The sequence below is a fragment of the Sorex fumeus genome, unplaced genomic scaffold, assembly GCF_029834395.1.
Source record: "Sorex fumeus unplaced genomic scaffold, SorFum_2.1 ptg000009l, whole genome shotgun sequence".
NCBI lineage: Eukaryota > Metazoa > Chordata > Mammalia > Eulipotyphla > Soricidae > Sorex > Sorex fumeus.
Window position 1 is genome coordinate 4,872,550 of NW_026606066.1, and position 4,467 is coordinate 4,877,016.

General features: G+C 33.4%; 1 non-coding gene across 1 annotated transcript; it reads left to right on the forward strand.

Moving 5' to 3' along the window:
- The first annotated feature begins 857 nt into the window (after positions 1 to 857).
- On the forward strand, positions 858 to 964 carry LOC130019884 (U6 spliceosomal RNA). Its single transcript, XR_008791937.1, has one exon. It is a non-coding gene; the product is annotated as a U6 spliceosomal RNA (small nuclear RNA).
- Positions 965 to 4,467: the final 3,503 nt, after the last annotated feature.

The following is a 4,467-nucleotide window of genomic DNA, read 5'->3' on the forward strand; positions in this document are numbered from 1 at the left end:
TAGTGTGTTATCACTCCAGCCTAGGAAACTGGTGTTTTATAAAAATAAATGTACCATAATTTATAAAATTTTAGCAGAGTTTTATTAAAAAGGCACTGCAGTAGTTCTGGCCTAGCATTCTAAGTACTCTGGTCCTGCAAAACTGTATGACATCATTTTAGTTCTTTTGTTGTTACTTAACTAATTATGCTCAGAAGAAAGAATCTAACTAGTGAGGGAACTGAAAAAGGATGCATAGCAATTATGACAGATATGAAAGTCAAAGACTTTTTGTCACTAGAAATTATATATTTGTTAAAGAGATCCTTACAGGGCCGGAGAGATAGTACAGTGGGTAGGGTGTTTGCTTTGCACCTGGCCTATCTGGGTTTAAATAATGACACACCATATGGTTCCCCCGAGCCCACCAGGCATAATTCCTGAGCACAGAGCCAGGAGTAAGCACAAACAGTCGTGACCCCAAAATAAAACAAAATAAATAAGTTACTTAGCCCATTAAATCTTATTTTCCCATATAGTGAATTATATCAGTAGTATCTTTTGAAGAGGTTTACTACATGGATTGAATGAGATTATGCATTTGACATTTGTAGCTCAGCACTAAATGACTGATATTATGATATTATTATAATCAACATATTAAAATGTATCACTATAGAAAGGATTTGACAGCAAAAATAAAAGAAGCAGAATTAGAAGCATAACATTAATCTAATGAATATATAGGTCTTTCAATGTCCTGAAAAAAAGTACATATGAAATTGTTTCATTACAAAACCTATTTTTATATTTAACTTTGTTTTCAATCACTTTGCTACTTTTGATATTATATTATTCAGTTAAAACAAAATGCATCTGTGCTCACTTTGGCATCACATATACTAAAATTGGAACGATACAGACAAGATTAGCATGGTCCCTGCACAAGGAGGACACTCAAATTTGTGAAGCATTCATATTTTTAGAGAAGGGAACACCAAAAAAAAGAACGTTTGGAGGACTCGCTCAGGATGAGAGATGCAGATGCGAGCTGAAAATAGACTATAGACAGAACACAATGGCCATTCAATACCTCCTTTGCAAACTTCAATACCTTAAAGGAAAGAGTGAGAAAAAGGGAATGCCCTGCCACAGAGGCAGTGTGGGGTGGGGGGAATGGGGTGGAGGGTGGGAGGGCTACTGGGATCATTTGTGGTGAAGAATTGGCTGTGGTGGAGGCATGGGTACTTGATCATTGTATAACTGAAACCTAAGCATGAAAGTTTGTAAGTCTACAACTGTAAGTCATGGTGGTTCACTAATAAATAAATAAATAAATAAATATATAAATAAATAAAAATACATCTAATTTACTATGTAGAACAACATCTCTTTTAAGTTCTACTCTAATTACTCAAAAACAACTGTCATCTCAAAATATGACTTTCCCACCAATGACAGGAAGGCAAGATTAGGGCATCATGTCCCATAGAAATTGTTATCATGAATAAACTTGAGTAGGCTTATGTGAACGATGGATAAACACACAATTGAAAATTGTCTGAGGAATTTTGGCTGGGCATAACACAATTGCCAGGTTTCAAAAAGAATAAGTTATGAACTTTAACAACCATGCCAAAAAAGATTTTATATATGTACGTATATATATATACACACATTTTATATGCACATATATATGTATGCACATATATACATACATATATATTAGGAAAAGGCATTTTAATGCTTACATCATCTTAACAGATGATATATCTATTTTTCAGTTTCCAAGCCTTCATAGAGCTAGAAACTACATAGGAACTAACACCAACCACATTTGGTGAGGTCTGAAGCAAAACTGGCAGGGTTGAACTGCTTCAAGGATAGAAAAGCATTATTCTCAAAGACCATGGTATCTGCAAGAAATCAAAACTCTGATCTCAGAGATGAAGAATCTTCCAGAAACTTGCTTTTAAGGGATTTTTATTAGCTATAATCACTATTTCAAATGTGTCCAGGCAAGATTATATGTGATGTCTGATTGGAAAATCCCCTGGGTTAATCTAGGGAGGAAAAGATGTCAAAAAGGATCAGTATGTCAGGCTCTACTGCATTAAGTATATTCAGAATAACCTCCCTTATTTACCCTGTCACCTTGTCAAGGAGGTCACACAGTGAAACTTAAAAAAATCCAACAACATGAAAAAAGGCTATTCACTGGGAGTTACTTGAAGGAAGTAACTCACTAACTTTATATAGGTTTGGGGGGGCTTGCAATGAAAGCTACATTAAATCAGAAAAGAAGATCATGATAAACTTGAACATATAATTTTATATCAGGAAGATTTTATTTAGCAGGCCGTCACATTATAATCAGTGTAGGAAGATACGCTGCAGCTCTGTGATTTCAGATGATCATATATATAATTGCAGAAGAAATGTAATCAGTCTACTACCTGTTGGTCTAAAAGGAATGTAAAAAGAAATGTTTGCATTATTCGTGTCTATTGATTCACAAGTGTATCAATATTTTACCATATTTCATTCTATTTTTTCAGAATATCTCATAAAATGTGTGTGCTATCTTGACAATACACGTAATAAATCTTGGAGGACTGAATGCACAAAATCTCGACTAATAAAGGTATTTGAGAAAATAGGGAATTAAGGTACAATGAACACCTTTGAATAGAAGATCAGCATGACAGAAAATCCAACTGTCCAATGAATAAATTCTAGTACAGTTGACAAAGAATCTGCACTCTGGAGAAAAGATAATGAATAGGTAGAGGAGTAATTAGTTGAAGTTAGAGACTCTTTCTCACAGGACTTGATTTGGAGATTTCTCTGGATATCTTTTCGGTTGGGGTAAGCAGAATGCAAATTGCTGGCACGTAAGGTTAAAATCCAAAGCAAAATTCAGGACATTTGTATAATCTAGTGTAGTAGGTAAATTGATAGGAACTCTCTGATATGTATGTTTACCAAGATATTAGTAGTAGACTGGAGACATAAGATAATGCCTTATAATAATGTATTTAATTATTAATTTTATATGAAGTCAGCTATTAAATAAAACAAAATATGGAAATATAATGCATAAATTAATAACATAAAAATAGACTGATTTGGATCATGGGTAGATGAATATTTTTCTAAGAGTATCAGATATCTGATTTCTCTGATTAAGTAAGTTTGTTGTGATGAGTGGCTGGAGCCATAGCACAGTGGGTAAGGCATTTGCCTTGCATGCGGCTGATCGGGATTCTATTCCCAGAATCTCATATGGTCCCCTGAGCATCGCCAGGAGTAATTCTCGTGTGCAGAGCCAGGAATAAACCCTGTGCATAGCCAGGTGTGATCCAAAAAGTAAAAAAAAAAATGTAGTGATGCTTGAGATAATATGATGTGATATATCAGATTTTACTCTATTGTGTTATTGCTTCATATATAAATAAATGTAGTTCAATTTAAAGTAACAATACTAGGGGACTTGAAAGAGTACAAGGGTTAAGGCACTTGTCTTAAACATCATCAAACCTAGTTACATCAAGGAACTGCATATGCTTCCCCAGAGTACCATTAGGAGTGATCCCTGAACACAGAGCCAAAATAATCCCTAAAAACGTAATCCTTGAGCACCACCAATTTATTCAAACTCCTAATACTTTCCTACTTCCTCCTCACATACATAAAAAAGAAATATCTAATGTTAAAATTAAAAACATCACGGGGGTGCTGCTTGCTTGATATACATGAGAAAATTAATTTTCAGATGCTCTTTTTCTTATGCCTACATTGTTCACATAAGCACTTAAAGATTGTATTGTAAAACTAAGAAAAGGAGGAAAATTCAAATGTCTGCAAGAATCAATATTGTGCTTCTGTTTGTGGACCATAGTTGTATATGCTTAAGGCTTACCACAGTAATTAAACACACAAACACAAATACAAGTTCGTATATATTTATGCATGCACACAATTAAAAGTAAAATAGGCTATGTGATAAAGAGTTCATTTTCCATGTTGGATGTTTAGACTTGTTTTTACATATAGATCAGCTTTGATGGACTTTTATTGACAAACATTTTAAAAGATAAAATAATGGAGATACATTATATACCATAGTGCCTGTTGCCCCTAGTAATAATGCTATACTATATACTAAATATTTACTGAGAGACGATCATATGTCTATTTATCTAAAAAATACACATGGACAGTACAATAATTAAGGGGTAGGAGAAAATGTTAGAAAAGGGATGATGAATGTGTTTTAAAAATGGTAGCGATGGGTATGTATTTATTTTCATGGTTACTGAGCTGTTTACATTAAATATGTACAAGTTTTATAGATTAATTACAAGTCAATGAGTAGTTAATGAAATCACACATCACCCAAAATAAAAACAAATAACAGCTTTTTAATTATAAGCTTCAGAAAAAAATAAACAAAATTTACAAGAATGACCTTAGCTTAGTTTTTAC